This window comes from Arabidopsis lyrata (assembly GCF_000004255.2).
Source record: "Arabidopsis lyrata subsp. lyrata unplaced genomic scaffold ARALYscaffold_5, whole genome shotgun sequence".
Classification (NCBI taxonomy): domain Eukaryota; kingdom Viridiplantae; phylum Streptophyta; class Magnoliopsida; order Brassicales; family Brassicaceae; genus Arabidopsis; species Arabidopsis lyrata.
This window is the reverse complement of record NW_003302551.1, coordinates 12,225,880-12,241,152: the sequence shown is the minus strand read 5'-3', so window position 1 is coordinate 12,241,152 and position 15,273 is coordinate 12,225,880.

Below are 15,273 nucleotides of genomic sequence, written 5' to 3'. Positions count from 1 at the left end.
TTCGATTTTTCTCCAAATAATCTCCTCTTAAAAAAGTATAAACTGTTTTTTGCACAAATATATATATATAAACTGTTCTATTATTCATATTTCATTTGTAAGTCAACATAATCTCCCATAAAATCGCTATTTTGAATAAAAATGGTGGTGATAAAAAGATTGCACAAAGATGGAAAAAAAACATGAATATACATGCAACCTTTCAAATGATTAATATTTAGATTAAAATTAAAGGATATTTTAATATTATATATGACTATAAAAAATATTATATTACCAAAATAGTTGATTACAGAAAATAAATATTAATTGTGACTAATTTTATGATATATCATAAAATTACTAAAAAAAATAAGTTAGTGATAATGATAAAAAAAAAAATCTCATTTCGTCATTGCGAACAAAATGTGTAGCCAAAATATAGTGAAGTTTGATAATAGAAAGAAGATAGCACATAGTATGATTAACATAAATGAGATTCAAGAATTTATCTATGTAGAAGAATGTAAAATGATATCATATTTGTCAAATAAAAAAAAGTAACAATGAAAGATGTATTAATCTTGTTTGAAAGATGAATAATTTTTGGACTAATACTTCAAGTATCAAAAGAAAATCTGATAAATAAAATATATATATTTGTTAACAAAACAAATAAAATTTATAAGACGTATAATAAGTAAAAACAAATCATGTAATTTTTCCATAATATCCGATATTGAAAAAATATTTTCATGTAGTGCATGCAGTTATTTTAAAATATCTAATATACATAGAAATATATATATGCTTTAAAATATGCATCATAGACATAGTAATTATATTATTTTTTGTCAACAACATGCATTATGTAATTTTGCATCCAAACAGTAATAACAACGTAACTATTAACATAAACTATTTGGCTACCTGGTTTGGTCTTAGTAACATATTTTATATAGATTATTTAGATCATAATGTAGTAATCAACAATATTTTTGGTAAAATTCGTGATATCATAATTGTATGTTCTATTATATTTATTCGATTAAATTAAACAACTGATGCATTTGTATTTAATGGAATATAATCATTTAAGTGAACACTTATTAAAGTAAAGTTAGACATTTATAAAAAATTATGGATCAAATATTCATTAACGCATATATTTTACTGATTTGAAGATTATGTAAACTCTTAGAAAAGTATCACAAACCATATAATAGTTCAAAATATAATTTAAGTATTCCATTTAAACATCTAAAAAAGAATATGCGTTATATTTATAAAGAAATTTCATATATTAAGTAGTTTTTAAAATCGTAAAGGTAATCAAATATAAAGTATTAGATTCAAATGATATTTAATAATTCATATATCTCTCATTTATAAATAAATAAAATTTCAAAGTAGATTATCATTATTATGTATATTTTTAACAATCAAGATGAAGAATAAAATATAGATATGTTGATTCAAGACAATATGATACTAGTGCATAACTAGATACAAATTATATAAAATCATTTAAGACAAGTTGATACAACTATGATATAAGTGTGATATATATAAAATACATTAATTTATTATGATATTAATAGTTCTGTGCAAATGACTAATCCACAAGTGCAAACAATGACATAAACATGAACAATACCTTAATCATATACACATTTCCAATAATTGATACTTCATAGGTAAATTATGAACAAAATTTGCAACGTTTATGTTTTATGGGATAAAATGAATATCTACCAAATGGAGCACACAACACATAAATAGATTAATCAACTTATACTATGCATTAACACAATCCATTTGACTACATGTTTTGGTTCAAATAACTTTTTTATATTTGCATATTTATACCGCCGTTGTTGAGGAGAAGAGTACAAAATTTTATACATAAATAAACAACCATCTATCACAGCCAACATCGTACACAGATTATAACCTACACATAAAACGCATGTATGAGAATGACTAAAAATTTGCTAGTAATTTGGTATTGTACATTGTTCATGTTCTTAAAATTTGTTTTTAATTTGGTATGATTAATTAAGCTGAATATATTTCATGTTCAAAGCAATATAAATAGATAAGCAAACTAAATTGATCACAAAATTTATTTCTTCGGAAAACGTATATATGCATTTTTTTTTTCTTTTTTGAAAATTTTGTAACAACTTGTATGTATGCATTTTTATCTGATTTTATTATATTTTGTTTTATTAGGTTGATTGGTGGGATATATATAGAAAAAAAATAAGTGTCTTGAACAATTTGTAGAACTTTTTTTTAACTTGTTTTTTCTTAAACAGTTCTCATCATCAAGTAATAAATTATAAATCAAATTATTCTAATATTTTATGATATAAGTATTAATATGCACATTATTCTTCTTAAAAACTAAAGATGCATTGTCTTAAAACTATGCTTATACACTCTTATACTAAATCTTACTATTATTTTAGTGAAAACATGGTTGTTTACAATATAAAACCTTATACATTTTATAATTTAATAAGATAAAATAATTATTTTTTCCATCCTAACTCCTAAGTAACACATTCTTTTTTATTATTCTCGTTGTTCCTTTTACATTTTTGTTATTTTTTGTATTTTCATGATTAATAATTTTCATTATTATGATATCAACTTTATTTAGAGTACATTTAAACTTTATTACGTAATATTTTTGTTATTGAAATTTATTTGTCTGTTATATGTTTTTTTCTGTCATTCTTCTTCATTTTTCAATATCTTAAATATATATTTATTGAAGATTAGTATCAATATGAATTTAACTCAATAGCCAAAGATGACGCAAAATTACTGTTATTTGAATATATATATATATATATATATATATATATATATATATATTGACAATATAACTATATATACATATATTGTAAGGATACATATTTATCTATATATGAATATTACATGGTAAATTAACTACTTTTAAGTAATCTATTAATTTGTTTTCATCAGTAAATATTAACACATAATGACAAACATATACTAGTATTTTTTTCTTTTAATTAGCTTTTACCATAAACTCAATTACTTTCTACCATATCAAAATCACGTTGACAAGAAGTAAATATAAAAAAGGACTAAGCTAACTATATATTTGAAAAAAAATATAAAATTTACATTTCTAGTTATAATTCTATACTCTTTAAGTTCATTGCAATTATTTTTTCTGATGAAACTAATATATAAAATATCTATGCTAAGCGTTCGGTTATCACGTGTAATTGGATATTGACAGTTAGCTATGTGAATTAGAATAATTTGCTTTCTCTGGTTCTGGATGTTAATGCTCTGATGGCGTGGATAAAATACAAATTGTGCCGTCAAGATTAGCGAATAAATAGTATTTAGTATAAGTATTAGAAATAACAAATGCTGACAAGCATAGAGATGCGTTAAAGAATTAATATAAATTGGCAAAGAACATAAAGAGCTAAATATATAGATATTGGCATATACTGTATTATGTTTAATTACATAAAGAGAATAAATAGTATTAATTTAATAAGTAATGGAAATAACAATGTTTGTGTCTAATATGGCGGTGAAAAATATAGAAAATGGAATCTCTTTCTTGGAGTATTCACCTTGCTTTTATAACCTCTTTTCTCCTCCCAAGGTGCCACTACTTGGCTGTTAATCTTAAAAACCTAACTAACAAAATAACTCAGATAATCAATTCATAAAACTGATCAATAACAAGTTTACTTTTTTATCATGGCCAAAAGACGAGTAAGTAATTTGCTCATATGCGTAACTATCTATTGAATGAATGGAGAACGCCATGTAGGTAAAGATCATTCATGGTCATGTAATTACTTAGCCAGCTTCTAAGATCTTTTTTGTAATTGGTTACCATTTACCAGCTTAGCAATATCCGCAGTCAATTTTCTAAGTTATAGGAGAGAAGGAGAAAATGTTTGAGGGGGGAAATAAACAAATAAAACAAAAGGGTAAAATCTGTGAGAAAACACCAAAAACTAAGACTAAGAACATTCCCAAAAAAATATATTTTTAAGGTCGAAAGATTTTGTTCTTCGGAAAAAAAAATTAAATTTAACTTCAAAACTATTTGTATTTTGTATTACAGTTTTCACTATTGATTATAACTAATTAAGATCATAATTTTATTACAAAACTATAAAACATACAATATTAATTAATAAAAAATTTCATTATAGTATAAAATATAATTACAAAACTAAATCATTAATTACCAATAAATGACCAAAACGTTTTTTGTTTAAATGTGTAATTCACTGAGCGGATACCGAAAAAATATATGTACAAAGCTCAAATATTAAAGCCAAAGTAAAAGCAAAACACATTTATCTTTAGAAATATTTACTCAGATGTTAACCAAAAGTTCGAATATTACTAGAATATCATACATTTTCTAAAAATTACTCATATGTTTAGCGTCTTTGTGTAATTACAATTAACACCCTTGATTAGTATTTTTTTTATAAAGATTTTTTTAATCCATTTTTAATTAAGAAATGATTAACGAAAATTATGTTAATCCACTTCATTAAAAGAAAAACAAATTAAAGCCACGTCATTAAGAGAACCCTTTTGATTTCCCTCTCTGTCACTGTTCATCCGCGAAAAAAAAAAAAAAAAAAAAAAAAACTGTAAAAAACTTTTTCTTTCTCCGACGGAAACGCGATTCCGACTAAGACTAAGAAACCCTAATTCCGGCCAAAACTCTGAACTCTCTCGTTCTCTCCGTCGCATTTCGTCTCTACTCAAGTCGGGACCTTTTACTTCGTCGCCTCACCTCAAGTCGGGACCATTTCGTCTCAACTCAACTTGTTTAATGTATGTGTCGAATCTTTATTTTGGATTTTCTGACATTTTCCCCGCATCTAAGTACAATAGCGAGTGATTTCCGTGATTGAAACCGTTTTCCGAAAACTATCGCGAAGAAATTGAGGGTTTTTATCGACGCTTATTACTGCTGATTTTCGCCAACGTTGATTTTCATATGGTGGCTAATTTGTTATACTATTCGATTCCATGGCTGAATTATTGTTTGCTTTACACTGATTTATGATTTATCAATGCATCTATGGCTGAGTTTGTTTTATGGTGTGGCTGAGTTTGTTTTACGTTGTGGCTGAGTTACTCTATGCTTACGACTGAGTTATGGTTTATCTGCTCAACTGTGGCTGAGTTAGTTTTATGTTGTGACTGAGTTACTGTATGCTTACGGAAGATTTATGGTTTATCAGATGGCTAAGGTTATTTCTGAAGAACAACCAAGGGATTACCCTCCAAGGGCTTACCCTCCAAGACTTTACGCAGAAGGGGAGTCTATTCTGGAGAATAAATTGATTAATCACAATATCAAGATGGGAGATTTCCCTGGGATTAGAGAATCAATTGGACAAGATGCGTGGAATGAAATGAAAGGGTCACCTATTGGAATAATTGCTAAGCTAGCTGATAGCCAATTCGTGTGGTCTGGTACATTTTCTGATGTGTAGACAGTTAAGAATACACAAGAAGGAGATTTGGTTTCTGGTTGGTGGTCAACTCAGGTTTGGCTTGAATGAATTTGGTCATATCACGGGGTTAAACACAGATTCAATCCCTACAGAAAAGTTTGAACCTAAAGCTGACTACAAAGCGTTCTTCAGTGAATTGAATGTGCCTGGTGGTGAAGGTCCAAAGCTAGATGAACTGAGGGCAGGATTATTAGTGTGCCGGACATGGACTCCTGAAAAGCGTAAGTGGTTGGGGCTGTTCACTCTTCAAGCCATTGGACTTTATGGCTTGCATCATAACTCTAGAATACCATTTGAAAGTGCAAAAAGAGTTTTTGATGAAGAAGCCATGAACAAATATCCATGGGGTCGGTCAGCATTTGAAGCCCTTGTTAATTCTATAAAGATGTTGAGGCCTATTGGAAAGACGTACACCATCAGTGGTATGGTTTTCGTGTTACAGGCTTGGGCGTATGATCCAGTCAAATGCTTTGGAGAGGGATATGGGAACGTAGTCAACAAGGATGAGATACCGTTGCTTCGTTAGGGTGGAAATCGTACACGTACATCAATGGAATCGACCATTGCTGAAGATATCAAAGCGCATGGCGAGGTAAGGTTTTGGCTGTGCTATGATAGTTACTGACTGAGTTATATTTTTTGATGGCTGAGTTATATTTTGTTATGGCTGACTTATGGTTTGAGATGGCTGATGGTTGATTTATTGTTAGTAATGTCTGAGTTATACTTATTGATGCTTGAGTTTAAACTTACTGATGGGTTTTTATAATCTCTTATGTTATAGCTGCGTGTGAGTAAAATGGTTATGAAGAATGATGTAAGAGAGCTATTTCATTATATACGTGGCCAGATGAAGAAATCGACCCACCACTTGATAATTTGATCCGAGACATACATGAGGATAAGTTTGTTAAAGGTTATTGGGATGTGAGGAAGACTGAGAAGAAGAAGAAAAATGTAAGTGATTTGGGGGGGCAGAAGTGAGGGTGGGAAATCTGGTGAAGGAGATACACAAAAGAAGAAGAAGAAGAAGAAGAAAGAAGAAAAGGTAAGTGATATGGTATGTAGTGAGTTTATATTTTATGTAATGTTTGGCTAGCTTGTTTATGCGTTTTTGTGTATGTGTTGTAGGGTGGTAGTGCGGAGGACGATGCTCTGGTCGATGTGTCTATTAAAACAGTCGTAGATATGGTGACTCAATTAAACTCAAGGTTTGACACCGTTGATACAAGCATCAGAGATGTTTCTTCAAATTTGGAGAAGGTGATTGGAGATAGATTAGAAGCGAGGATGGATGCAAAGTTTAAAAGCAGGTTTGGATCTATGGAGAAGGAGTTCAAACAGTTGAAAGAGCGTCTGAATGCCATGGAGCAGGGTTTAGGGAAATCCGGTGACAACTGTGAGGAAAACTCAGCAATCAGACTTGTAGATACGCTCAGAAACCCGACGCATATCAAACTTTTGTTGAATCGGAAAGAAAAAATAACACCAAAACGTCCAGTGAAACCTCCACAAAACCAGTCTGTTACTAGTCCTCTGGGAAAGCTAACAGTGGCAGACATATGTCTGATTTATAAATACATTGCGGCTGAGTTATTATTATCTTAATAACTGAGTTATCATAACGTTTATGCTGGCGAAGGATATGGTCGATGTTGAGAAGGACAATGGTATTGCTGGTGTCAATAAGAAGCTGGAAAAAGAATTTGATAAGGTCATTGATGGAAAGTCTGCTATTGATTTCATCCAGACGTCTCCTTCAATTAGGAATTTACGCTCGAGGAAAATTGACACAACAAAAATCGCAACGGGAAAGAATAAGCCCGTCAAAGATAAGCCCGTTAAAGATAAGGATGTCAAAGAAGGGCAGACATCAGTCAAACGTAGAAGAGGTAGAAAGCCTGCTTCTCAAATAGTTAAAAAGTTGAAAGTAGCTGCTGATGTCCCCGACAAAGATGAGGAAGTATTGTAAAAAGCTGGCATTGAAGGTGACAATGAGGTATATGAGGTCACAGACGAGTTGATGGCTGAAAAGGCACGCACGTTACCTGAGTCTGAGGATGATGAAGAGGAAAAGATGAGGATTGAAATAATCAAAGCTCAAAGAAAGGAGAGTGTCAAGCTGTCTCCGGATGGGAGTGCATTGAATCCCATCTCTAATTTCCACGAAAGGATATTTCCTTATATCGGAGACAACGGACTGAACTGCATGAGGAAGAATTGTTTGCCTTCAGCTGGGATATATGATCCTCTGTCACCAGTTGATCCTGCCAAATTGCAGAAACTGAAGGAATACATGGCCCCCTTCAAGTATGAACCTTTATACCTTTTAACCTTCTTAATTACGGCTTGTTTACACTATTTGTGTAAATTACGTTCTGTTTATCTGTTAGGCATCTCCCATTGGGCAGGGCAACATACATTGTTGATTTCTACAGTATTATCATCGCCGAAAGAAAGGACTGGCCAGAGCCAAATTATGGATGGCTGTGGGATGACGTAAGTATAACATTATGGCTGAGTTATTAGTGTGTTTTGGCTGAGTTATTGATGTGTTTTAGCTGAGTTTTTCTACATTATGGCTGAGTTATGGTGTGTTTTTCTACATTATGGCTGAGTTATTGGTGTGTTTTTCTACATTATGACTAAGTTATTGGTGTGTTTTTCTACATTATGGTTGAGTTCTTGTTATGTTTTGTCTGAGTTGTTTTTGATTTTTTTTTTTTTGTGCAGCATATTGCTGCGTATTTGAGAGTTCTTAGAACCAGGTTCATCACGCGAGTTCCCTTCCCATTCTACACTAAACGCATTGCGTTTATAGACTCGTGGTTCATGAGCTATTGGTGTAAAGAGTATGACCAGTTCAAGATAAAACCCGATAGGTTTAAATTCAAAGGCACCCCTTATGATAAGATGGTAAACGGTTTGCTGCCAGAAGATCAGAAGACAAATATGAAGTGGATAGAAGATGTGGATCACTTGTATATAGTTCACCAAATCGGAGGCAATCATTGGGTGGCGCAGTACGTGGACCTGATTAGGGGGCACATTGATTGCTATGATAGCATCGTTGGGCATCATACCAAGGAAAGTGACTTATATGTGCTGGAGGGTTGTACGCCGTTTACAAGGATGATTCCTCAGATGATGAACGAACTAATTCCTGCTGAAATATATCCAACTAGGTTGGAGTAGTTTTCATTCAGAAGGAGAAATAAATCGAGGGTCCCTCAGAACGTCCAAGTTGGAGACTGTGGCGTGTACGCGTTGAAATTTGTCGAATGTCTAGCGCTCGGTGTAAGTTTCGATGGCATCTGTGATGAAAATATTCAGGCTATACGGGTTAAGATGGCAACAGAGATCTATGATGAGGCACCTGACCTGCTTGGTGCGTTTAATGTCCAATGATACATTATGATGATATGTAAGATATTAGTATTTATGCTTTTGAGTTCTCGTGATGATTATGTATGGGGTTGATAATGCTTTAGGTTTGTATGATGCGTCTAGATTGATGATTTAGTAGCTTAATTGGTGTTTATTAATTCGTTGTTTAGGTGAGTTAATCTAACAACACGGCTGAGTTATGGTTTATTAGGAGTTATGGTTGTATAACTCCCCACCTCGAATAACTACCCACTCAAGTACACCGCGGACTATTAAGAACCGAAACGTCATCATTAGACCTAAATACCCTTATACCTATTTTCCCTATATATATATATATATCTCTTGTAAATATAACTCTTGTAAAACAATTCTCTCTCGTCTTTTCTCTTCTTGATTATTAGCAACTAATCTATATAATCTCTCTTGTCTTTTCTCTTGTCGATCATGGATGCATCAGGGTCTAGCAGCAAGAGGACGCGTGTTGAAGACGGTTCCAGCAGCAGGAGGCATGCAGTGGAGATGCAAGAGCAGAAAGAGCGTTTCGAAGCCATCATCTTTCTCATTAGACACAACATGAAAGAGACGGAGGAAGCCCACGCTTTGGATCTCACGCTGCGTGAGGAGAATGCGAAACTGAAGCTCCTAAGGAAGATGATGAGTTTGAAGGACGGATTTAACATGGAGGAGGAGTTCCAGATCGTGAAGAAGCAGGCAGAGAAGGCTTACGAGGAGAAGATGGCATTCAACGTGACGGGGATCAATTGGGAAAAACTGGGGTTTAAGCCGACCGAGTTGTCGGAGTCTGAATCAGACTAAGAATGGAGATATCCATTCTATTTGTATTTTCTTTTATGTTATTGTATTGCAGTACTTTTTTTTTTTTTTTTGAATCTATGTTATTGATAATATGTTAATGAATCTATGTTACTGAATTTATGTCAAGTTATTCTAACGACATGGCTGACTTAACACAGATGAATTCGTGGTTTGGCCGAGTTATTACAGCGACATGGCTGACTTATGAGTAATTTTTAATGTCTGGCTGTAGAATAATACGTCACGGCTGAGTTAATTACTTTTGTACGCCTGAGTTATTTACATTTCCTCGGCTGAGTTATTATTGGTCATTTGGCAAAATTCAAACAACACTAACAAAAAGCATTACGAAACACAAGCCAAATAAAATGTTATACATCACTAACAATGTTCAACCAAAGACAATGGCCAATACGACACATACAAGCAATCCTGTCAATCCCCTGATGACGATGCGTTGCCGATAAACTATTGTTTCCATTTCATCAATCCTTTTCTGTAATCCAAGCTCAATCGAAATCTTCTCATCCTCTGTATTAATTGATGATAACTCCAAGTTTTGCCTCTCCAAATCACCACGAAGCTCCAAAATTGTCGCATTAAGTTCTTCAATCTTCTCAGTCTTCTATTTAATTACAGATTGAGCTTCTACCAAAGCTCTTTTCGGCCACCCTATGACCTCCTCGTTGAGCCACCTAAAGAATTTGCAGTGAGCATTACCACCTTCTTTGTACAACTGACACCCAAAGAACCTTCGATTTGGATTTTTATCTGTGTTGGATTTGAAGACCTTTGCCGGCAATCCACATTCACACAGTTTCCGAACTCCACAATTACTCACAAAGCTACTCGTCGATCCAGAGCTTACTTCCATCTTCTCTCGTTATTCGGAGACTGACGAAGAACCCTAATTGTTTATTTTGGGATAAATGTCTAATTGATGACTCTAACTCACTAAATCAATATAGTCATGTATACTAATAAAACGACGTCGTTCGAGCCATACCAGTATTGGCTGAGTTACAGCTGTCTTACGAACATCCCATTAAGTACATATTAATTTTCGAGATTACATAAAGTGTTTTCTCGGGAGATGCCATTAATAATTACTGACATATTCACCTGCAGACGGCAAGTCGAATCAGTCATAAATTACAACATTTTTGAAAAAGTATTCAAAATAATTCAAATTTTTGTGTTTGGGTTATCGGTTTATTGGATGAGTTTTAAAGGTGCAAACATGAGCTAATTTCATGATCAATATTTTGAAAGTGAATATAAAAAGTTAATTACATCTCATTAATCTGAATAAATTACATGACTGTATGAAAATGATGTCTTAACACAGATTAATTTGTGGTTTGGCCGAGTTATGACAGCGACATGGATGACTTAACACATATTAAATCGTGTTTGTCTTCGAGTTATGAAAGCGTGATGGCTGACTTAACGTAGATTAATTCGTGGTTTGGCCGAGTTATGGTAGTGTCATGGCTGACTTAACGTGAAGCTATAATTCGTGATTTTTACTATAATCATAACTGAGTTAAGGTCAAGTTACGGCTGATTTATAATAAAATCTAACAATGGAAATCACGGGTAAAATCAAGTGAAAACAAAAGTCATAAGGAATGATGATCATAGAAGTTCATTACACGGAAGTTCATAGAGGATACGACAGTACAAGGAAGTTTAACGACGGAACAATATGCCAAATTCGGCAAACATATCGCATAAATTATTCCACACTATTAGATTCATCCACTCGGGCTTATCGCCACTACGCTCCCATATCCTCATAAACGCACGCATCTGGTCCCGGAATAGCGTTCTAGCCACCAAATTGAATTGTGTCCAAACCGTTGATGTATGCATTGGTTCCCACGTGTATTTACGCTACAATGAAAGAAGAGATCGTAAATTCAGTTTTATGTTTTAGTGTGCTCTATATCAAATATCGAAGCTTACCGCGAGGAGGATAAACCAACGTCTCTTAACATCCTCGGGAATCAAGTGGTAGGTCGGCCACTCATGGTGCCAGTCTTGCTTGAGTATCTCTGCAATCGCGACAGAGAGATCGTGATTGAACTTGAACCACGTAACAGTGGTTTTGTCAACCCAGTAACCAACACCCGGGTTTAGAACGGGAAGATTCTCCCGACCATCAGCGATAATGATCGCTACAACATCGCTGAAAAACTTTAGGTCGATGTGAGGAACAACGTTCATGTCGATTGGAAGATGTACCGGAGATATTTTGTGTAGGGAATTGGAGACAAAGACGAACGAGAGATGATGAGATGAAAAAGAGACGAAGGCGAACTGATCTGATATATAGAGAAAAAAAGAAAAAGGTAGACGAAAGGTGACAATAACTAAATTACCAAATTAATTTCATATTGCTTCGATATATGATCAACCAAGGCATTTTGAAGTGATAGATGTGTCTCTTTATATTAAATTTTTTTGATGTATTCATTTTAAGGTGTTTAGTTAATTTTTTCTATATAAAGTATATCTATATTTATTAGATATATAATTATTCTGACTAATATGATGGAAACCAATTAGTAAAGTGATTGATGAGACTCATATAATTGTAAGAACTAAAATCATTTGGATATTTTTGAGTTGTATATATTTTTTCTTCGAATTTTCTCGTTAATAACTATATCTATTTTTACCAATGCACCCTTAATCTTCTTATTAATTTCTTGAGACAATACTTGCAGTGATTTCATCTTTTTTTAATATCGGCATATATCTTTCAAACCATTAAAAAAACAAAACTTTATAATATATTGTTTCTCTTCCTATGAAAGTGATAAAAGAACTAGTTTATTTATCTCTTTCATCATCCAAAAATCCACATATATGAAACTTGTAAAAAATTCAAACATATCAATATTTTTGTACACATATATGCTTGTTCAAACTGTTGATAAAAGAGTTACGATATGATTAATCCATCTTCAATGATGTGTTACCCAAAAAATTTGTTAAACCAATTCAAATATTGTGATATTAGGAATACAGTATTATATACATATGAAAAACTGCAGAAAATTTATTTAAAACTATAGTTATAAATAAAAGTGACTTTTAACATTTGTAATTTCAATTGCATCATGTGTATTATTTAAAACATTAGACACTCAATATTTGCATATGTCTAAATATTTTTTGAAATGTTCATAAGTTATAGAATACATTCAAATGCCAAAACACATTTAAGAATTAGTAATATAACAAATATTAAATTACAATAAAAATAAAAATAAATAAATCAATATTTATGTTCTGATTGGTGTTTTTCCTATTCACCTCACGATTTGAAACCACTAAAAAACTAACAACCGTTATATTTGATTCCATAGATTCTCTTACATCATCTATTCAATTTTCCCCAATAAACTCCTCTTAAAACGAATTAAATGTGCTATTCTTCATCTTTTATTTGTAAGTCAACATAACCTTCTTTAAAACCGCTATTTTGAATAGAACTGGTGGTGATAAAAGATTGCACAAATATATATAATCATGTAACTTCTAGTGTTTAATATTTAGAAATAAATAATATATATTTAATTATTTTATATGACTATACAAAATATTATATAACGAAAATTGTTAATTAAAGAAAATAAATAATTATTGTGACTTAGTTTATGATATCTCATAAAATTAAAAAAAAAAGTTATTGATATGGATCAAAAATCTCATTCAAGGCAACAAAATGTGTAACCAAAATAAAGAGAATTGTGGGTATAGAAATGAGGTAGCCCACAGTGTGATTAACCTACTAATGACATTCATGAATTTACCTATATAGATGAATGTATTAAGCACACTCTGTGATTAACATACCAAAGAAGTTTATAATATGTATGTAATCAATGTTTTAAAAAATTTACCAATTAATATATCAATCATATACACAATTTATAAATTTAATTCATATTTCATTTATTTTCTCACAAATCTAATAATAATAACCATCTCAATAAATGCCTTTTGCACTTTTGAACGGTTGTGTCTTTTAATCGCAAATTATTGTTAATTAAAAAAAATATATATATATTTTACGATTATGTTTTTTTAGAAAATTGTAATACGAATGTCTTCTACGTTTGCGTCTTTTTATTGTAACTCTTCATAAACAGTTGCAACCGTTTATTCGAATCATTGCAATATTTAGTTTTTTTTTTTTTGTCAACGCAATATTTAGTTTATTTCACGAACAATTGACTCATTTGGTTTAAATATTTAATTTATTTCACGAACAATTGCAACATTTGGTTTATTTTATAAATCGTTATAATATTTAATTATCTATCGACGCGTCTCTCGGTATAACTTTCATAAATTATTATTTTTAATTTTTAATTACCAAAATGTATTAAATAAGATTATAACTATTTATTTGAACCGTTGAAACATTTGATTTATTTAAAGAATCATTGCAATTTTTGGTTTCGTTTTACGAACCGTTGTAATCTTTAGTTTATTTGACAAAACTTGACGAACCGTTGCAATTTTTGGTATATCATAACCTTTCGTTTATTTCTTTGAAAACTAAAAATATATTTTACGTTATGTTTTTCTGAGAAATTTGCAATCCGAGTAAATGTTTTATACGGTTGCATCTTTTAATCGTAACTCTTCGTAAAACAGTTGCAACCGTTTAGTTGAATCATTGCAACATTTGGTTTATTTGACGAATCATTGTAACTTTTGGTTTTGTTTTACGAACCATTGTAATCATTACTATATTTGATTAACCATTGCAACATGTGGTAATGGTATATTTGACGAATTGTTACTACTTTTGATATATTTGATATCTGCGGTCGCATCTCTCGGTTAAAGTTTATCATATTTTTTTAAATATATTTAATTACTAAAATATATTCTAATGAAATGCTACCGTTTAATTTAACATAGTAGAATTTGGTTTATTTGACTAACCAAAGAATATTTTGGCTTATTTATCAAATTATTGTAATCTTTAGTTTATTTGATGCCTTTTGATGGGAATAGTTTTTTTTATGCCATTTGGTTAATATAGAATTTATGAAGGTTTTCTTTATCATAATTTTCGTAAAATATATATTGATTTATTAGTAAAAGATAATTTCAAAATTGTTACAATTTATTATAACTTTTCGTTTGATTTTTTTTTAAACGATTTTTGAAATATTTTCCCCCGCGGTATCGCGGTGGTCTTGAGTCTTACTATTGTTAATAATCAAGTATTTTATGCCATCATCTTATATTTAATTATATTTAGTTATGATCATTTACAAATCCACAATTTATATATTACACCATTACACGACAAAAACTTCATAAGAAAACCTTGCCACATCATTGAAATAAAGAAAATTCAGGGTTTCCATTATATTTTGTAGTCTTCTAAATTCTTTTTAGATATTTTTTTAGTAAACCACTAAATTATGAAAAAAGGTAAATTTTGTTTTTTAATGTTAGATAATATTATTAACAGATAAAACTGTTCTTAAGAAAATCACACAAA